This window comes from Malurus melanocephalus, unplaced genomic scaffold (genome assembly GCF_030028575.1).
Source record: "Malurus melanocephalus ecotype Western Australia unplaced genomic scaffold, MMel_1.1 scaffold_77, whole genome shotgun sequence".
NCBI classification, from domain to species: domain Eukaryota; kingdom Metazoa; phylum Chordata; class Aves; order Passeriformes; family Maluridae; genus Malurus; species Malurus melanocephalus.
In genome coordinates, this window is record NW_026623309.1 from 1542618 (window position 1) to 1565685 (window position 23068).

Below are 23068 nucleotides of genomic sequence, written 5' to 3' on the forward strand. Positions count from 1 at the left end.
TTGTATTTATAAAGTGCATTTCAAACATCACTCATAATTGTTTTTATCTTTTGTGTGAATAGGGCTCTTAAAGCACATAAATTCTTAGCATATTTCTAAATAGTACCAGTACAATGAGTTCTTAATGTCGATGGCTCTAAATAATATTTTTGTCCTTAAATGACTAAGGACTCAGATTCCAACATCCAGCAGAATTCTCTGGGTGTTGGTTGCCCAATGCTGTGACAATTTGAAGATTCTTCTACATTCATGATGAACAATATTATTCTGATTATAGTATTCTTTGTTGCAAGGGAAYATGCTGCAGAAGCAATGCTTGTTTAACATGGGATTGCATTACTGTAGTTACAAAAGATTAAAAGAAAATCTCATATTAGAATAATTTCTCATTTTATTCTCTGCAGTAAAATGTATGTTTATTTTTCCTCTGCAGATTTAATTTGGTAGYGTGTGTCAGTTAAATGAAGAATATGATTCTGACAGCAAAGGGAGAATTTTGTGTGATATGCCAGTGCTTGACATAAATACAAATTTAATTTTTTTTTTCATTTTAAGCTATGAAGAGTCTATGTGCATGTAGGCACACACTTTTTAATAAATGCACAGGGGTACAGTGGGAAGAGCTGTTTTTGAGAAGCTGAGCCAAGCTTGGTTAAGCAGACTCACTGGCTTAAACTTAATTTGGTGAGGGAGCAGGTGCTGTACAGCAAACGGGCATAGAACAGAAAGGAGACTCACCAGGTAGGTAAACAAGGCTGAGAGAGACAGAGTGAGAAATTTCATTTGAACAAAGACTTGAACACACATGTCCTAACTGTGAAGGTTGAATGCCCTTTGAGGTGGAGGGGCTTTACAGATTCTGACATGCCATCCTGAAGCAAAACTAATGCATGTTTCTTTTGATAGCTCTGTGTTTGCCTCATCTGAGTCTTTTTCCACTTCATAGAGAATGTTAATATCCTGTGTGGTGTGGCGTGGGTCCAGTTGTTTACTCAGGAGAGCAGGCACTGTCTGACTCTGTAAAATCATTTCCATGTGAAGCAGTACTCAGGTAGTGATTGCTGTTCACTTGTCCCTCTTTAATGTCTTCCTTTCTCTGAAGTGTGTGTTTACAGCAAGGAAAGGGGGAGAAGAGAAAAAAGTTAGAAAGAAAAAGGCCAAGTCTTTTTTAGCTGAATAAGAATAAAGCTTTCTGAGAGAATTTCACTGAAGGAGAAAGGGCTGTTCAAGCCTTTGCTGAGCTATTTGAAGGGCTGTAATCTCCTGTCTGTGTTCTGATAGATGGGTCACAGGGATGACATGGGTGACCAAGACATTAAACTGCTCTTTCAAAGGAATGTCTTTATTAAGACTGAACTCCTGCATTTCAGATCTTTTTRTTTGCTTTTATCTGCTGAATTACTGACTCAAGTAGTTGATTTTTAAAATGAATTTATTTGATTTGTACTCTTCTTGGCACTCAGAAGTGTTAAAGCTGCAGAAGAGCTGACCTGAGTTTTTGACTGCTGGTGCCAGAATCCTCCTCCTGAGTTGCAATGCAGAGGGGTATTGGTGTTTTTTTGCACCTCTGAACTGCATGGAAAGCACTAGGCCTGCACAGGAATCCATGAGGAGCAATATTGAGAAAACTGGCATTTTATGTATGTTCCTTAAAGGAAAGGAATTTGCAGCCACGCCTTGTTGAGGCTCAGACCTTTGCTGGTGGTGATAGGGAGTGGGAGAGAAAAGCCAGAGTGGCTGTTTAGTCCAATATGAGTTGGCAGGGCTGTTTGTACAAAAATACAAAATAAAGCTAAATTTGAGGTCTCCAGTGTAGAGAGTGTTTGAATCTAAGAAATTTTGAATCTAATTTCAGATAAAATGTTCATGTGAGGCTTGTATGGGATATGATTCAGTACTGCTGTCAAATACCTGAAGAACTGCAAAATTATTTAAAAGATAAGCTSCTCTCCTGACTACCTCTGAAATTCCTTTGTGAAATAAATCCTGTGAAATACAAAGACTACGAGCTTTAGATAACAGGATATGTTAAAGGATGGTGCACTGTCTACTCTTTGTCAGAGCTGCTTCCCCTCTTCTCCAAAACAAGAAAAGGTGGYTTGCATGGGAATTTCGTTTTTTTCTAAATTGAAATGAAGTATTTTTTCTCTAGTTTTTTAAAGCATGGAGAATATGCCATGGTGCTGGTAAGATTAGTAGTGGAACGTTACGTATCCCAAATTAGCAATTTTCTTCCTTCCATTAATACAAGCTGAATTTCTTTTTCAAAGTCACTCAAGATAATCGCAGTCTTTCATGCCAGGTTTCAGCCAGCCTCTGAAAAACTTTTTATTTAGTAATAAATCCGGTGGATAAGAGGTTTACAAGGAAAATGCTGACACAACCTTAACCATCCTGGTACAATTAGTTTAGCTGTAGSTTTGTTGTAATCCCAAAACAATAACAGAAAATTATCATGTCAAACAAATTCCATCTGCCCTTTGTATCACACAGTCCCTGGATTAGAACTCTTAATATRTGATTATGAACTCTATAATCAAGCTTTCGGATATCAAAACTGCATCCAGGTCCTCTTAAAGGTGATGTCACATTCATGTATTTACTATTTCCAATGATGTGTAGAATTCCTGTGKTTTTTTTCCTTTTAAAAATATTTTCTTTCAGTGTTGAGAGAACAGTTCTGTATTTCAGATAAATGTTGACCAGATAAGTCCTTTTATAACCTTGCCACAACAACATGATGTAGTGAGTGGGCAATAGTAACTTTTTTGTCTCCAACTTGAAGTAAGATAGAAAAAATTACATTTAATTTTGGTGTTATTTATCACCACCATGACCACACACCAAAAAAAYTGCTAAAATCTTTTTGCTGGAAAAGAGGGAGGGAGACATGACTGAAAATCTAAATCACTTCATAGTCTCTGGTATTACCATTTAATAGATCTTGATACACTGGGACTCATATTTCTAAAAGACTTGTAGAAGGAATATATTTTTGTGATGGAGCAACACACTGAGATTTGAACTGAACTGAAAGGGGTACATTTTTTACTCTGGTTTTGCAGAGGCAGCATAAAAAAACTGATAAACAAAGGGCAGAAAATAGTATATTATTGCAGAAAATTAAACCTTGTTCTGTGTAAAGAAATGGAGTCCTTACATCTGCAAAATTTCCTGGCTTACCATTCCCATAAATATAAAACCTAGGAAAAGTTTCTTTTTCAGTGAGAGGAGAGATAAACAAATTGATCTTTTGTGTACTTGGCTGAATGTCTTATAAAGAGTTCAGGTGTTACTCAAATCTCTAAACTGTAGGCAGCTAAACAGGTGAGATGAGGAGTTTGTGTTTCCATGGCCATTCTGAGTTCTGCTGGGGGCTGTGCCTTTGGCTGGCTCATCTGGCAGCTGTGCCTCCATTTCTGGCCTTTAAACCAGGCCTGTTTCTGTCCCTGCAAGACTGAAACTGAAATTCTAGCCATGATTTTAGTAGCAAAACAGGGACCATTCACACGTAAGGTTCATGTCTAGGATCATCTGCCCAGAATATCTGGCGTGAAGAGATATTAACTTCTTCCCAAAGTTCTGGACTTTAATGCCATTGTCACCTGGAAGGATGTAGAATCAGATAGATGCTTTGAGTGTAGACAGACCCTGCAGTTTGTTTGTTKGATATTGGCTTCTTTAGTACCAGGAGTGTAAAAAAACTTAGGCAAACCAGTGCAAGTATGAATTTTAGCACTCATGAAGTCAAAGGAATCACATTTTTCCAAATGTATTGAACAAAATTTTTCTTGAATTTGAGGCTTTTTTCTTTTTTTTTCTTTAATCCAAGGTGTAATCTAGCAGTAGCTAATTCAATGATAGATAATGATATGCCTTAGGAAGGAATAGGATTAAACTTTGTTCTGGCCATGGTGTGTTCACATTTCTCCCACATRGAAGAACTTTACACAGAAATACACAGTGCAGAGTTTCTCTTCTTATGTGTTTTAAAAATTCAGGTGCTATGTTCTAAGAGAATAAACTCTAAGCTTGGCACAAGGGATTGACTGCCCTGTCACCAGGCTGTAGTTCCTGATCATATGCAGTACTTGCACTGAATMCAGTTCTTCATGGGATGTGCCCTACTTTTCCACACTAATATGTTGTTTCATTCTTGCTTTGTCCCATTTTTAATTTCAAATTAAGTTGGAAAAGAGCTCAGCAAGGGTGTAGTCTTTGAACAAGTTTATTATCACCAAGGAACCYAGAGTCCCTTTGGTTCCTTTATTTGCATGATTATGGTCTTAATGTTCTGAGACTGAGCTCTGCATCCTTCCTGAGAGAGAACAGCTCAATGGTTATGGCACTGCCAGACAGGCTGCAGTGCTACAGCTGCTGTGCAAACCCCATTTTCTGTGTTCAGCAAATGGGGATGGGGACTTGGCAGAATGTGTGCAGAGCACTGGTTTAACTTCCCCCAGTGAGCTTTAGTTGGAGTGTTTGGCAGGAAAAATGGAGCAGGTTTCAATAGTGAATGTGCTTTTTGAGGATAAACTATGTTTATGCTGAGGTGAGAACCCAGGCTCAAATACTGACTTCTCCTTGATGATGATGCATTTCTGTTGTGAGGTTCCCTTGCTTGTGTGATCTGTGATTTGTCCCATTCTTATAGAAAACAGAAATGTTCTGAACTGTCGTATCTTGCTGTAATTTGGCTGGGATTTTAGGCTTATGGCCTTACTCTATGTTTGATCTTATATCAGTATGGGAAATCACCTTGTATTGCTACACTCTTGTTTCACTGTAGGTTTCATTCATTTGGGCAATTTTAAGAGAAGGTTTTTCTGGCATGCAAATATTTTAAATACTCAGTGTATATCTCAGAAAAGTAAATATCAATGCTGAGAAAACATACMATTTTATTATGGCTGGAGAACATGCAACCTTGAAAAACAAACCGTTTTCCTGGGGGCTGAAGGAACAGGGGTACAGGACATGCATACAAATGTTTTTCCAAGCCTTTTGGTAGATAGTAGGGTGGGTGGATTTTAAAGTGTAGTGTTCTTTGACTCATCATTTATTTCAAGCTTCTCTGTATCCCTTGTTTCATTTCAGACATTTCATTAGTATTCATCTATATTCAGTAGGATCTGGGCTGTAATAACTGGTGGCCTCCTTCCTGTCTGAGCAATCCCACCTCTCTCATTAGCAATAAATAAATGAACCTTCAAGGCTGGTCATATATCCCAAAGTAGCTTTCATAAAGAAGAAACCCAAAATATGTTTTGAGTTTAATTCCTTTCAAGCAGTAGGTTTTTCTTTTTTTCTTGTAGATTGCATCAAATCCATGAGTGAGCATGCCAATTTAGGATTAGAATAGTATTTTGTCTTAATCTTATATAATCAAAATGTTAAAAAGGGTTCTGTATGTGTGTGTGTATRTATATGTGAATATGCAAACTTCCAAATGCTCAGGACTTKCAAACACACTCTCTGAAGGCTCAGAAATTCATGGCTGTTTTGAGCATTACTTTGTTGTCATTTTGGGCTGGATTCTCTGATGTTCCATCAGATCATTTAGTTAACTCTGGTGGGTCTGTACTAGTTTAAAACAGCTGAAGGTTGTCTGCTAGTTCTCAAGTTTGTATTAATAGTGATGCCAATAAAACCTGAGTTCACTTCCAACATCKTTGTAAATAAAACTCCCATGTTTGTCCCATGATGGTGGGGCTAWGCAAGTCTTTAAGAAACAAACTAAGCAGCCAAAAAACTGTGCTGAGTGACAATGCTTTATGGATTCACACCTACATTTTTCTTGACCAATGATCCTCAGTTTTTAAAGCAAAATTCCCTTGCTAACTTTTACTTCTCTTGTGGAGATGAAGATGGGGGGAAGGATGAGCTGTCTAGTCAAAAAAGGATTTTCCAGATGGATAAGGTCTTATCATATTTCTTTTAAAAAATGGATGCCATTGCATGGTCAGAGAAAAAAATGTGGGACACTTCAGGTTTATTCAGAAAGAAATTTATCTGTGAACTTTTCTGTGTCTGCCACAGAAATGCCAGACTTTAAACCAGCAGAGCCAGCAGAATTTTGTACTTGTTTGCACTCATCCCTCATTTTTCTCACAGAGGGTAATTTCCCAAGTGGACAGTATCCTTTAAGGTGAGAAGTGTAAAAGTATGAAAGCATCCATCTAGAAACTTTAGCTAGTAAATCTRTTTCACTCTTTCTTACATGAAGCTGTTCATGTCCTGATATAGGATCACCTGCCCAGCCACGTAGCTCATTTGCAAATGTTACGAAGGAGTGTATGAGTGTAATCTGTGAAATAATCTAGATGAAAATGCACCTTTAGGTGGCTGACATAGAACTTACTCTCTAAAAGTGCCACTATTTCATCCAGTATCCTATAGGGGATGTCAGGTAAGCTTGTTTTCAAAATGTGTCTTTAATGATTGATTTTGTTTTGTATTCAGACATGCTGCCTTCAGCTTGGGGAGTGCCAAAAACTGTCTACAGAGAAAAGCTTTGAACTAATTATGTGAAAACAGGTAGGACATATTTGCATCCCAACCTTAAATTTGGTTCATTTAGAACTAGGCAGAAACAGGGGGACATTTTTTGAACAAACGAGCTCAAATAATGATAAACTCTGAAGTACTGAAGTCCTTAGCAGCACTGCAGRCCATCTATCCACTCAGGATGAAATCATGCTATTTGCAAGTACTTGTCCTCTGTGGCTGTTACAGTACTTGATAGTGAAGAAGGGGGCATTTTTTTGCAAACATTTTAACTTATTGCCCCTACAACAGGGAARTATCTCTGAAGATATTATCTCTCTCTCAGGGAGACCTTTAAAGATATTATCAGCATATTATGATTAAAATAATACTGTTAATTGCATTATTTTATAGGATTTTGTTTGTAGATCTCACAGTTTATTTGGTGTTTTTCATGTTGCTAGTGAATTTGAAAATAACACAGTGCAAGGAGTCATGTATTCTTCGGTAACATTGCTGTAATCTTGTAAAAAAATAAGGAAGCCATGTTCACAAGAGCAGGAATAGCTAAATTGTACCAGAAATTGTGTATTTTTGGCATTTGCACTTTGGAATTGTCAACAAGTCATGTCTTAGGGCAGTGTGAGTGTATGGGARAGTCTTGGTCCTTCAAGTGTGTGGGAAACTAAAAGAAATCCCTACAGAAAGTGTATGGTTTTTCTCCAGTCAGGCAGCTCTAAAGGCCAGTGTCTTAACCAAACCTCAGCAGCTCCTTGTCTACTTAGACTGCTTGCAAAAATAAGGGGATTGAAAATTGCCTTGTTCTGGTTTTGCTTCTGAAACAAAACTGTGATCTGTTGTCTGGCTGTACTTCATTAACCTGCTGCTCCGTTTTCCCCTGGAGAAAGATTTATGTTTGTATGTGTGAAATGATCCCTGGTTATTACATAGCAATTTACCAAAGGTTTCTAACTGTTACCTCTAGTTTACCCTTAGAGAAACKAACATAAACTGCTTTATTTGCTTAATTGCAGTATTTACTGGGAGCTTTCATTTCTTTAAAACTTTTCCTGCTTCCTTGCATATAAAAGATACTGAACTTGATAACTCAAAAAAAACACCTCTGGAAAGAGCTGGAGGAGCTTATCTTATTTCAAAATGTATGTACCAAATACAGAGTTTGCAAGTTCATGGCAAGGTAGGGGCCATCAATGTGGATGGAGATTTATTTAATGCAGTATTGTTGCCATTTTCTTCAATATTGCAGATCTATCCCCCCTAAACTATTTTGTAATGTCCACCTGAAGTTTTGTAGAAAATTATGTGGAGATTCCTTTTGCTGTAGCTGTATCTTAAACAACCTGTGCCTACTGCCCCACATTGAAATATCTTGAGTAAGAGAAAATATARATGATGACGTTTTTATAGTTAGAGAGATAATGATTTAAGTAAGGGCCAAAGTCAAAAGAGTTGAGATTAATTAGAAAGTAAAAGCAGTGACTCTGCTCTGCCTGTATGTTCTCCTTCTGTTGCATATATAGTAGGTGGCAAATTTACATCATTTTTCATTCTTGAAGAAAAGTTCCATATTATAATTATCCTGCCCAAATTTCTGAGTGCTTTTAGCAGCTGCTATGCCCTGTACACTGAAATTACAGGATGAAGAAAAAAACCTGTAATTTCTAATCACTTGCTTAAAGATACCCGAATAATTTTTATGTTTAGGCTTTAAGATCTTTAACATTTTAAAAGTTTATTCACATTTTTCTTCACTTCTTGGTTTCTTGCCCCACAAATGGAGCAGTGATATGTTGAAGAGAACAATCTAAAATTGCACAATTTTCACATTTAAAAAACCAATTTCATACCTACTATGTGTGTTTTTTGTACTTTTCCCAAATGACAATAGAATGTTATGACTGTAAGGAAAAAAAACCCCAACAAGTCATTCTTCTTCAGTAATGCTAGTGAAGGTCACCCAGAGTTTTCTCCTGCCTTTCAAATAACCAAATAACTCACAAAATAACTCAGACTGGAAAGAACTTTGGGATTTAAAATAATGCTGGTGTTGGATGAAAAAAAAGGTACCTTAGAACTGATTCAAAAGGCTGCTGCTGTTTTCAGGTGTTTCCTACTCATGCCATTTCACAAGCCCTTACCTCAGCTCTGTGGATTTTAACATGCAGCCCTCTAAAACAAAACTTATGTGTTTATTGAACAAAGGAATGCAAAGAAACAGGTGGGCAGGCAGGTGTTTCCCTACTATAAATTTTTCTGGAGATGGGTGATTCTCTTGTACTTCTCTCTRTGTCAGTAATGGATGCTATCTATAATTCCAGGTTGACAGAGTTGGAGTTGCAGTGCTTTCTGTAATGTATTATACAAGTGCATCCACCTCTTGCAGCAAAATTTCAACTCCCTTGCTCTAAGGTTTATTCTTTAAAAGCAAAGATGCTCAGGGTTTAGGATRTATGTAGGTTTGTAAATGAATCCATAAYTYGTGCCACWTKGACAATGACTAAMTTCAGATCACATCTGCTCCCCGGMACTGAGGTCAGGCTGACAGGCCTGGAGTTCTCCCGATCTTCTTTCTGACCCTTCTGGTGGATGAGTGTCACATTTGCCAACCTCCAGTCRCCTGGAAGCTCTTCAGTTAACCAGGACTGATGATAAAAGAAGGAAAGTGGCTCAATGAGCACTTCCAGCAGCTCCCTCAGTGCACTCGGGTAGGTCCCATGTGGCCCCATGCACTTGTCTATATCTATATCTGATGGTGACCATCATCCCTCAAACTTTGGAGTGYTGCCTCCAGGCTTATCTCCAGTGAGCCCATTTTTATCCCTTTCCCTTTTCAAATCTAGTTTAAAGCTCTGGGATCCCTGCTGAGTTCTGTGCCAAGATCTTTTCCCCCTCTGGAGTCAGGTGTGCTTGGTCTGCTGTCATCTTCCTGTTGCCTGTAAACAGACCCGTGATCACCAACCCYAAAATTCTGCTGGTGACACCRGGATCAGAGCAGATGTTTATCTGCTGGCTTCTCCTCTTTCTTCCSTCATCATTCCCTGCAGCTGGAAGGAGAGAAGATGATACTTTATTTCCAAAGATGTTCTGAGGCCTTAGTCTCTGATGTTTGAAAAGTGCTTTTTGATTTGCCTTTGAAGGAATTATACTGTTCTGTGTGAACRGAAGTGAAGAGAGAAGTGAAGAACAGAGAGTGAGGTCTGAGAAGTTCCTTGTGATTCTGACAGTTGCCCTCCTACTGAGGACTCAGCCAAGCCCAGCACAGAGCACTACTGCTTAAACTGTTAAAAYTCTATTCATTGTCACATTTAGTGAATCACAATTTTACTTTGTGATTCTTTCTGCAGGAGCAYTGGCATAATTTGAAGTAGCAACTACTTTAATGGGATGTAATGAGCAATTAATGAGCAAAATAATATCTGTGGTGTACATGGTAACAGCTTGTCACTGCTCCTTTGTTCCTGTTCTCATCATCTTCGTCAGCATCTGACCTATAATCAGGGTTTTTTCATGCTTATCCACAGAACTGTTTTTTTAGGCAAGGCCTCATCGTCCCTTTCAGCACAGAGAAAATTGATTGTGTGAACAACTACATGAAAACAGAATAAWACGCTTTCTTGACAGAACCAGTTTCCCTTGCTCTCCACCTATGTTGACAACAATGACTTCCTTAACCAATTTTTTCAGCTTTGATTTCCCCAGGGTAATGTTGTTTACAAATCTTTCCCTTCGAGCTGGAATGTGTTGTGAATTTTGCAGTAGGATTTGCAAATGCATAGTCCTGAACCTTTCTGAAGTCCTGTTCATTTTAATGTCTTTTATTGGGCCCTCTGTTCCAGGTTGGTGTTTCCTTTTTCTCGAGAGCTCTGCCTGTGCAGGTATCACGAGGAGGAGCAGGCACAGGCCCAGCTCCACTCCTTGGCTTTGTGTAGCAGCTGCTTGATCTGTGCTAAGCTGGGCAAAGGCATTTGCCTGTTTTTATATGGATCAAGGGTCAGAATAGTCTTTCCCATCACCTGATAACTGAAGAGGAAAAAATACAATCTGGGAAAATATATTTCAGATGTAACTTTGTTTCAATAATTCAAGATTCTCAGAGCTATTTATTCTCATTCCCCAAATGCTGTTTGTCTAGGGAGCTCAGGAGAATCAGCTGCCTTCTCTGTAGCCTCAAGGTGTAGTAAGGATGGTGCTCAAGAGCAGTAACTGCACTGGAAATCAGGAAGCAATAACAACTTATTCTAGAATAATTCTTCTTTAAAGTTTACGTTTCTACAACATCACAAGGTTTCTTCTAASAGAGGAAACGTTTCAGTCATGAACTTTAACATTCCTGAGAACTCCAGCTTAGTAAAAGATGTAGAAGTTAGTTCATTACGAGTACATACACATTATTTCTGTACTCCAGGACAATAATGTGAAATCTATTTTGTAGGCTTCCTAGGGAGCAAATAATACAGTGATATGTAAATATAGCTTTTCCATGGTGATGATTGATGCTACAGTGCTCAGRTATTAATAACTCCAGGGCAGTATGATACTAATAAAGTTGTAATTTACCTGTAACACAGAGAAACAACTCTTTAAAAATAAACTCGGGCAGATGCATTGTTTTAATTTTTTTGCCAGCATGTATCATAGATGTGAGGAAAAGCACATCAAAGTGCTTACAAAATAATATTGAAGCCCCTTCTGAATGTGTCTTCAAGGGATTGCTTATGTGTGCAGGTAAGCAGGTTTATAAGGTTTTGGACAGATGAATGGTGAAGGTTACGTCATAAATCTGACTAAACCAATCCAACTGTATTGAAAAGACAAAACTACAAAAATGTAGTTTTTGAAAGCTTGACAACCTTTCAGGGAATGCATTGAACAACAGAGACAGGCAAATGGGAGCAAAACTGTTCATCCTTTCTCCAAAGGAAAGTTTGCTGCCATTTGTGTGTTTACATTTTTATTCTCATTGTAACTGGGTGGCTTTGCTTACTGGAGTTCTGTTGAGTGTGTGTCAGGAGAGTTGGGAACTTTTGAGCCTGAAAACCTAATATTCTTTGGGAAAGGACTTGCCCAGATAGGTGTTTGTTTTGAAACATGATGGAAAAACACTGAAAAGGTGAGAGAGGAGCAGCAGGCCATGCAGATTTGCAAAAACTGATTTTAAACCAGAGGAGCCTGTTTGTATTAAGTTTTGCTCTCTCAGCACATGTAGGCAATTGCAACCAAGGATAAGTCTTAGTGTCTGGGAACCCACAAATCCTAAGTCTTTGAAGCATTGCTCATATGCCTCTTCAACAGTGAAGTTTAGTTTTATTGTTTGTTTCAAGCTTTTTGTGCTTACCACATGCTTTTTTCAATCTTCCCCAGATAAAATTATAGAAAAAAATGCTATTTTCCTTCTCTTATATGGAGAGAGAGAAGCAGTGAAGGATGCCTGTGTGGAGGTGGACTTTATGTTCCCTAATCCATAATAAATGTCCATCTTCCCCTACGTTAAGAGATTGCAGGAAAAGATTTGTGGCAGTTCAAGCCATGCTGCCTTCTCTAATTTGCCTGCCCCCATTCTTCATTTTGAAGTACCATGAAAAACTCTGGTGTTCTTCCTCACAGAAGCAGGCATATCTTATTTTGAGCCAATCTGTTTTCAGTAAAATCCTCTTTCAGTTCTGATAAAATTTTCCCACTGTGTTGATCTATGGAGCTGAATTGCTGATTTGATAAACTGTGATGAAAAAGTAATTTGTCTCTCTGAAATAAAGGTTAACTGCCTGCCAGATTTCTCTGTTCAAAACAACTGTTCTTTGCCTACAGAAAACTGAGTTAAAGGGAAATTGAAACCTGTTGAAAGYATCTTCTCCTGTTAATCATAGTGCTTAACAGATTTTGCTAAATGTGAGTTGCTTCTTTCCTGGGTGAGGTGAAACTTGAGTGCATAGATTCAAATCGAGAGGGATCTCCCCTTGGTAACTCTGCCAAAAAGAGGTCAGAGATGATGTGTCCTGTGAAGTGTGTGTGGGTTGGGTGTGTATCCACCCTGCATTGCTTGGGGAAGTTGGAAGGCACATTCTGCAGTCCCCCGTGGCTCTGAAGGGGCTGGTCTTGCTGACCTRATGCCATGCAGGTCATGGAGACAGCCCAGCTCAGCTTCCCTAAGCAATGAAGCAGCAGCAGTTGTGCTGTTCCCATTAATTGCCCTGGAGATGAGTGACCTGCCCAGGCCCTGCAGGCAGGTCAAACAGTCCTCAAGAAGCAGTTTATTGACATTCCCTCAAGTGTTATAGTATGTCCTAAATGTATTCTTGAAACTAATACTTCTTAGAAGTCATCCAGCACTTGATGCATTGCTTGTTTTCATGCAGAGAAAATATTCTTAAAATTTAGTTAGGGAATAGTTTTGGCAGATTGCTTATTTTTCTGATAAACACAGGTAAATAACTCTTTTTAAAAAAAGATTCTCTCACAAAGGGAATATGCTGACGTGTGGTGGTAGGAAAGAAGTTACAATGTTTTGGAAGTTTGCATATAGAATATTAAATTTTATTCCGACTGTAATGTATTATTTTTTAAGTTCATTTGCAGGTTGAATRATGTCCAGTAGTTGTAGTATATTTGCATTTGTAATATCTTCCATGTCTTAGGCATTAGTGTGTGTTTCATCTAAAGACAAATAATTTGTAAGATATTTTGAACTCTGATGTGTTTTAGCAGGAGGAAGTGCTGACATTTTAAAAACCGATTTCAGCACAGATCATTGGCAAACAAGGTAAAGGTCATATTGGTCAACACAGACAACTTTTGATTCATTAGAAACTTGAAGGTGGACTAACAATCACACCAGTATTTGTCTAGGTTGTCTAATTTGTCGATTAATTTCTCAGTGATAAACATGAAAGAAAATCTTTATGCCACGAGCAGTTTTGTCAAATAGCTTGGAAAGSCTGTTTGATAGATGGAGCCTTCAGGGAAGAACCTAACAGGAATCAATTGTTGTCCTGACTATAACTTAGCATGAGTTCCTCATTAGCAAATCAACTCATCATTAATTCTAGCAGCCCATCTGCCTTTGGTTTATGTTCATGTGCTACCTACTTTTCGCTCTAATCACCTACAAAAATTCAAACTATATATTTATATCCAAAATACTTGTCCCAGTAAATAATAACTTCAGGTTTTTGCTCCAGAAACATGTATTTGTCAGCTAGGACCACACAGATTTTAGACAGGAAAACACAAAGGATTGTTTACCCTTGAACAAAGAGTGCATAAGTCACCATTTGCCTTTTGTCATAGCTGCTCTCAGGTTAGCACCAGATCCTTCCCAGCTATTGAGGGGGCACAAGCCTGTATTTTGTCTGGCCATACCATAATAAGGACAGAAACGCTGCATTTTAATGCCATTCATCTTTTTGTAAACAACCCTAGAAATGAATTGTGCTTTTCTGACACTTTGATTCTATGTTATTGTCCAGAAATAATTTGAGATTCAGCATAAAGGACAATGCCTGGTCAAATAGACTGGGAATATCAAAAGMAAATTAATGAAGAAAACCTGTTGCTGATAAAGATTAAGCATACGTGAGAATTTCAGCGTGCTGTTACTTGGGCATTATGATTTTTTTGAAAGTGATATAGAGGGAATTGTGCAGCAGGACTTTGGATTTTCTCTTTTAGACAATTCCTTTTCCTTAGGACTCTCAGCTGCCTTGGTCTTTTTAGTTTACCAAATAGTTACCAAGGGAAATGTTGCTTTTGCCAATAACAACTGTGAGATCAGGGTTCCCAGATAATATAAATCCTCACTTTAATTTGAACTTGGCTTTGAAACGAATCTTTATATTTCACATTATCTTCTATGTATTAACAGCCACTTATTTTAAAATAAAACCTTCTTTTTCAGAACAACATGCCAAAAGTCTCTGAAAAACTTAAAATACTTGGAGTTTTTTTTGTATTCATTGGTGACTTTAATGCAGCTATCATGAATGATGAACTTAATTTACTTGAAATTGCTGACAGGAGCTGTTGCGGTGGGGAGAGAGGAGAAAATGTTTTTCAGTTTCTGTATGGTACAAAATGTTAGATTGCAGTTTGTCGAGGTGGGGGGACAAATGTGAGGCTCAGTTTGTGGCAGTGCCAGAACATGTCTTACCTGCCCTATGGGTGGCTGGTGCTTGCTCTGGAGTCCCAGACCTCAGAAATTTGGAGATCTTATATTACTTGAACCCATTATGTCTGTGAAACATCCACTCCATGCTGACAATTCACCAGCAAAGTTACTCTTGTCCCATTTATTTGCTAAGAATTCTTTTTGCTCTCCCTGAATTCATAAGGGTTACCACTGTACACACACAGGGTTTAACAGTCTCCTTTTCCAGCTATTTTATTAAATAAAGTAGGAGATTTACAGCARTAATCCAACCACTCCTCTGTCCAGTCTCTGTGTTCTCAACTGGTATGTAAAAAAATCAAGAATTTTATTTAGGAAAAAAGTGCAAGATCTTACACTGGTGTTTTAATGAGGAATCCACTTAAGAGGAGGTCAGTTTAAATTGTCCATCTTGATGTGCATTTCCTGTATTGATCCTGAAAAGATACCATATATACAAGTTTTAACTTTATGTTCAGAAAAAGCACTTAAACAGATGTTAGAGGTAGAAAAGTGGTGATGTGTCACCTCTTTATTACCTGGCCTCCTGAGTCTGTGTGTAATAGGGAGTCATTTTCTTTCTGGCCATAAACCGGCTGGGCTGGCAATCTCCAGAAATGTGGGTATAATGTTCTTAGTAGCTAGCCCTACTTTTGGATTCCTATTTTCTTTTTTYCTAAGAGTTTCCTCTTTTACTTTTTTTTGATGACCACAGATTTCCACAGCAGTGTTTGTAACTTGAGCAGTAGGTTTTGTAATAACAGTCCCCACCCTCAAGTCTTTATAAATGTTATCCCATCTGTGTGACTGCACTGTTAAAATTACAGCTCGTAAAACACCCATTATGGCCAAAAAGAGTCCAGTAAGCATTCTGGAAGTAAAGATGATTTTTTGGTTAGAATTACATGTTGTGTAAATTGAACACAAACTTAGGAGATATTTTGATATTTGTAGTCCCACAGTGCAGCACATTGGAGAAAAGTGTAATGAAACCAAGTCTACAGCTGGCCTTTGCAGATGTCAGTTTTGTGGAAATAAAGAAATGAAAACACCTTCTGGGCTCAAGTGAGGACTGACCTACATTGCTATTCTGTGCTAAGTGCTCACTGAAGAAAAAGCTTTGGAATGGTCRTTCAGCACCTGAAAGACCTCAGTAAAGAACTCAGCCAGTTTCTATAGGTCCCAAATGCACATGGAGGCTGATAAGACTGCTCTGGCTCATATTATACACTGGAAATCCAGGCAGAGCTGAACAATCTTGTCCTGTGCTGGGAGCTGCAATAGGAACAAACCAGGTGTCTGTTGACCCAGTCTGGAAGCCATAATGCAGACTTTGTAGATGAATACTTACCAAATGTTTCCCAAATTCCCTATACCTGGCTGGAAGCAATGTGTTGAGCAGTGAAAGTGGGAATAGCAGCTTTGAAACAGCCATGGTACAAGTTGCACTGATACCTATTTCTTTCATGCTCTTTTATTGAAAGATCAAAATTCTGCTTTTGCAATTTACTTTGCTTTCRGTCTGTGCACCTGATTTTGTTGTTTTGTTCTGATTTTTTAATTTTTTAGCAGCAGAGTCATCAAAATACTCTTTCTAATGAAATAGTTATAAAAAAAGGTGTAGAAAAAGCCAGAAGATCCAGAACAAATATATTCAACTGTAGTATAGTTTAAATCTAAGTGTATCTTTTAATTCAGTGTGACAGTACTGTAGTTATTGTGATCAAGATTTAGAAGTATTTTTTGGTAGAAATATTCTGTTTCCCAGCAGAAACTGACGGAATCCAATTCAGAAAGTTGTAATTGGCCTTCCAGTAAAAAATGCCAGTTTCCTCCCCCCTCTCCTCAATATAGCACAAGATTATATGTTTTTATGTGCCTGCCAAGMTGAAATCTCAAGGAATAGATTTACATGGAGCATTAACTGCAATATGTAGCTAGGAAGCTGTGCAATAAAAGAAAGATATGCTGAAATTCCTGCAAATTACAGACCTAATCTACTTCCTGGGTRGCTCCAGGGAGCTCACTTATAAAGGACAGGCTCATCTTACCAAAGAATAGATGAGCTCAAATCTATCTTTTGTAATTAATGAGGAGAAAAACCCTGAAGGTTCAACTAAAAGAAGGCAAAATTGCAGAGAGCAGAGTGAGGAAAGCAGGATTTTTTATTTAGGCTGGAAMAACTAATTAGCTTTTATTTTTCATAGAATATAGAACTTTAATTTTGCAGGGATCTCCTGAAGTCATAGCTGGCCATTGATACAAGGGAGGAATTGGTTTGTTACTACTGAGCCATGAAGTGGTTTGTTACTGGTACTGAAATTGTTGAGAGTTAAATTGGTGATGTCCTGAAGTGAATCCAGGCTGGAGTGAGCAACACCAGTTGGGAGCACTGGGAAACCACTGAGTTGTGGGCACCTCGGAGGGAGCTTTGGAAGGCTCTCACYTCCCCTGGGCTGTTCTCAGTCCTTCAGAATGGCAGGGTGGGTACCTTGGGACACTTCTCCATCACAAAGCTTTGGTTTGGCCATGCTCCCTCTTGGAGGTGGCCACCAAGATACCTCAGACATCAAAGGAGTCTCTACACCTCCCTCGCTTTGGTAGTTCCACGTGTAAAGAACAGGAGCAATTAAAAGCCRTGCAGTAAAGAATGCACTGGAATAAAGCATTAATGCCAGACTGTGTGTGTGTGGGGGGGTTATTAAGAGTCATGGAGTCTTAATGTTTTTTTTTTTTTTGTGACAAGAAATTTGTGGACGTGTGTACATTTAGAAATAATGTTTTATTTAGTTTCAGTAACATTTGCTGAGATACAATTTACTGAGCAACTACTTTCTGGAGAAGACAAACACACATTAAGGTGAATAACAATAGCTGCTCTTTCAGCAAAATTTTACCATATCCTATTCAAGTGCCATGGGAAAGATCACTTCTATCACTATAAATATTTGCATCTTCAAGAAGAGCTTAAATTTATTGTGATTTATACTGGTGGAGAGACTGGCAGTTTAGTTCYGTGCTTTCAGTTTGTAATGAATTCTGCAGATTTTAGAAGTAGTGAGTGGTCAGAAGATTATTTGTCTCTCATTCTGTTATTAATGGAATGCATGGGATGTTGCRCAGCTGGACAGTTTGCATAAGCAGCCACCAGACCTTTGATATTTTCTGTTTTGTTTTGAAGCAATTAGTCATTAGTATTGGGGTGAGAGGCCATTCCAAAGTATATTTAGTTAGGCTGTAATCTTCAAAAATAAGTTTAATTGTGGTTTTATGTAGGCAATTTTCAGCTTAAGTTTTTGGATGATGTTATTGTTTCCTTAAARCTTTAAAACTTGAACTTATATTAAAGAAAAACAAATTAAGGAAAATGTGACTTAAATATGCATGTGTTACCTAAAGATGTCAAAATTGGCATAATTATATTTCATCAAGTGTAACTTAACATTTTCATAGGTAATGTCTAGGGCTGAACTGTCAATGAATTTTTAAAATTTTGAAATGAATGCTCAAAATAAGAAAACATACCACTTAAACACATGATTTAATGATTCATTTCTATAGGTCAGGGGCTTTCTAGAAGTGCCAGAGAARTATTTCACTTAGAAGGAGCTCTGTTATATTTTGAAGTAGGTGGTTTTGATTCCAAAGAATGAAACCCCCCCCACACTTTCCTTTACCCTTGGGACGGAGTAAAGCCAGCCCTTTGCTAGAAGTCTGTAGCGTAACTTTAGGCTGGATCAGTGCAAATTCTTCAAAGTATAATTAATTGCATTAYATTAAAGTTATCCAACAGTTCCTTCAAGTGCATAATCAACAGCAGTAGTTTGACAAGTTTATCAATCACTTTACAAGACAAATCCCGATTAAATAAGAAAGGGACTTAATCTTTGCAATACCAACATTGCAACTTATAGGCTTTATTTATACAGGATTAGACTTCAAGAAAACAAGTCCCTGACATGCAGCTGGTAAATCCCTGTGTTTTTAACAGCATAGTTGCAAAAGGTGCTTAGCATCTACAAAATCAGAATAAAACATGAAGCTGGGAGCTAATTTTTGTGCTCCAGTAAGTGTATAATGCTGCTGACAAAAACCAGAGACTTCCAATGAAGACAAGTTGTAACTGTTTAACAGAGGGGACTAATGTCCCTGTGCTGGCCACTGGCTTGTTTTTAAAATAGGGGAGGCCCACAATGTTAAAATTTATGTGCTGTAGATTGTCAGCAGGGTGCACGAGGAATATAATTTTTTAAAATGTAAATTCTCATTTCTTTTAAATATACTCGCTGGGTTGTAGCTGTAATTTACTGAACATTTCTGAATACTCKAATGTGTTTTTATTAAAGTAGAGAAAACAGCATCCTGCTGTTTGTRCATTACTTTTGGTGCTTTAATTAATTGTCTAGACTAAAGGTATGATGTACTTCTTAGTACAGATGTGTCCTGCAGCAAAAGGCATGCATTTATTGAAGAGATTAAATAGCTGTGAATGCTGGGGAATGAATGGACTTTGGAAACCTCCCAAAAATTTCTTGTGTAATGATTTTTGTCATGGTGAAWGCTGCAGTGGCTGGAGTTCCAGGCAGAAAAATTAATCTCTTCCAAGACAGTGAAACAATTCTTGAATACTTTTCTTCTTTAGGAGCAAAACTCTGGTAAATATTTGGGGTTTTTTTCTCTGCCAAAAGCTGAGAACTGGGGACTTCACAGTTTACTTGGGGCACTAATGGAAATATTCTATTGATCATAAGAACTACACATATTACTGGGTAAAGACAGTCAGGCTTGGACCTTGCTGTGAGATTTGGTACATRCATACAGTAGGAGGGTCCCATTGCTGAAAAGTTTCTGATTGAGTAAATGAGGCCTAGGGATCAAATAAACAGTGATACAATACTAAAATCATGGCATTTCATACATGGAAGAAAGAGATATATGGAAATTAAAACTATTTGGTGTTTTGACCTGCAATCTACCTGCAGTTGAATGAATCACGTACTGTTTTGATGTGCTGTTGTATGAAACAAGAAGAGTTAAAAATGTATTCCTCAGTATTGGTGGAAAGAAGAGTGAGAGCCTGGGGGAGAGCCTTTGTGACACTGGATTTTATTATCCCTGTGCATTGCTCTTTGATTTCCTCGATCAGCTTCTGAACTCAACTGGTTTTGTGCAGATCTGACTCAGTGGCAGTGAGATCATTGCTCTGCTCTCCTTTCTTGGGGTTACAGATGGACACTGCAGTGGAATGGGGCTCGTGGCAGGTGGGGGCTCCAGGGRCTTTGCAAACACCAGGGGTGCTCAGAGGCGCAATGGGGGCTGCTCAGCTGCCCTGTGGGAGTRTTGCTGCCTTCTGGCTTGCCTGCATTTTACAGACAAAGAATAAACTTTAAAAGCTCTCCCTGCTCCCTCAGTGTTCCCCCTGCTCCATCCCTTCCCCCCCATTTCAGGAAAACAAGCAGCTCAATTATTGTAGAACCAATCCCTTCATAGTCACCGGATATTTCCAAATACATTTTTGACATTTTGAACAATAAAGTTGTACTGACTTGTAGTTACAGGTAGAGCTTATTCTGAAGCTGAATTCATCTTAKTCTTCCAGTGCTGCTGTTGAGACATGGCCTGTTCTGAATGTTAGATGAAAAGTGTCAGGGGTGCTCTTTTTTCCTTTTTTTTAGGGRTGCATTCCTTAGCACACATGGTGCACTCTGTAATGTCATCACTGACCTCTCCACTACCACTGACATGTTTTCCCAAGAATGATAAAAGGTTATGTTTTTGCAGTCTCACTTTTGATTGCCAAATTGTGACATTTGTTATAAATCCCGATGATGATTCATTACACTTGCTCAGAGGTGACAGTGACATTTTAATGCATATTGAGCRAAAATTGGGTGTGAGAAATTGCACTGGCAGCATTAGTTGTTACAGTCGTTAGTACTGATCCGATTGTGAATTTTATTTTTTTAAAGTTAATGAGCATTTTACAAGGCCACTTGTAAATCCAATCATGCAGGCCACTTTGGAAATCCAAGGTTTTATAAAGAGAAATGCACACCTTGAGGAGCGGCCACACAAACACTTGAGAGTGTAATCAATGATTCAAACTCCCTCTTTCCCTAGAGTTAATAGAAGAGAACAGAAATTAGTTCATGGAATTCATCTCACCTGCTTGTTCAAGATTTCCAGCAAAAATACAATTACTGCACAAGGGCTTGKTTGTTGTTGTTGTAGTTATGACAGCTGTGGTCACTTCCTCCATTGTCTTCTGAGCTTTCTGAGCTCCCCGACCTTCCCTGCTGTCTTTGGGCTTTGTGCCATTGCAGGGGTCCCTGCCCCAGCCAGGGGGAGTGTGCAGGGCAGGAACACACCACAGGCTTGTTTGGTTCTTCAGCTCCTGGCTTCTTTACAGGAGAGACTTCATGGGTACAGTTTAGAACGTTATTTTCCAGGGATGTAGAACTCGGTCTGGGATCATGAATTGTTAGTAATCTGCAGAAGACTTTCCTGGAACCTTTTCAATACAGCGTGCTTTTTTTAGAGGAAATCTTTTATACTGACTTTGGAACTTCTTCCAAGTTGTTCATGTGTGCAAATCACTTCTGTAGACATTTGCAGTCTTAAAAGCTACTTTCATGCTTCTCATCCTGTTTTGATATTTTCCATTGCTGTTGATTTCAGGAATGTAAGATATGGAGGCTCAGAATGAAAGGATGTCTTGAAAGAGCTGTCATTTTAATGAGAAACGCTCCTGGTGAAGGTAGTCTCAGGATTTTAAWTGAATAATTCCATAGATTGTCATTTTTGTTTGATGCAGGAATGTCATGAGCAGAATAAGACAAACATGAAAACCTAAGTACTGCAGAACTTAATTTATACTTTTGCTTGAAAAGGAATAACAAATGGTATCATTGCACATTGCTTATGTAAGTTCACACCTTTTATTTGTAGATGCCTATTTTCAATTCTAGATGTCAGTATTCAGGAAAATACCTGATATCAACCTTACAATGAAAAAGAAAGGCATGAAAGSAATCCATCCATGTTGTCTCTGATGTGGATCAAAGGGAGTTGTAGCCATTTGGGAGAGATGCTGAAGTAATGGAAAACTTGCCTGATCTTCAGCTGGGTTCTKTACRTACCTTGAGAAAGAAGGGAGAGAAGTGTGATTTTGGGACTAGCAGAGAGCTCTGGGGCTGTCAGGAGGACATCAGGATCTTTCTGATTCTGAAAATGAATTGATCTTTAAAAATAGACCCCTGTATCCACATTTAGATATTTTAAAAAAATAAATCTGAGTGTAATTAAGTTTGTATGTCAAAACTCATCAGATTTTTTTAGCACTTCTTTTTTAAGGCTCAACACAGCTATTTTTATTTCATCTGACGAATTAAATCTTTCACTTCTACTTCCTTTTTATTACTGAATCTCTGCTAATCTCTGTTTGAAGTATATGCAAGAATATTCTATCTATTCATTGTATTTTCTTTTTCTGGCAACAAAAATTTGCCATTCCATAGATGAACGTTAGAAGCACTAGAAGTATCCAAGATCTTTGCATTTATTATTTTTCTGTTGAGTTGTTTCAGAAAGTCAAAGAACTTGAAATGTGTTATATTCTCAAATTAGAAATGAAGAATATAGATGGCCTTTGAAGAGGGAGTTATGAAGAATTATGAAAAGGCAAAATAAGGTTTTGTTACCAAATTTAACAAAGATACTCCAAAATATGTCCTGTTCAATATAATTATTAAAATCAGACCAAGGTATTTAATGTAATAGGTTATCTATTAAAAAACTGAAGTAATAATCATACCAACTATTAAGGATAGTGATGGATAAAGGTGACATTTTTCAATTTGCATTTATTGCTCACATTTTGATGAATGCACGTTTGGTCAGAAATAATAATTTTAATATTTGATCCTCTCATAGTTATTAATATTTGAGAAAACAAAAGAACTAGTTTTAAATTTTTWAAAAATCAGTATTATTACGCTTTTTGGAATGATAAGCTTTTCTTGAGATTCTGTGTAGATGGTGTAACTTCTCTTGTCCTTCCTTCTGTGCTGGTCCTATCAACAGACTGATTTTTTGGATTGCAGGCTGACTGTGCCAGTTTGTCAAGAGATAAAGCCACATGTCACTTGAGGATGTGTTAGCAAGAGTTTTGTGTGTAAGAAACAGGAGATAATTAATCTGTGCTGTTTGGAGCTAATGAGGCAGAAACATTGCTGGGGTTTGGACATCATRCTGATGGTGTCTGACACGGTGATGTCAAACATGCTGACACATTTCAAAGGGGAGCAAAATGGAAATGATGACCTGTGCCCAAGACTAAGTGAGGCAGGTTTATTTAGTCACAAGTGTGGGGAAGGCAGGACCCTGGGGCTCCTCAGCCTCTCTTGCTCCATGCCCACRTCG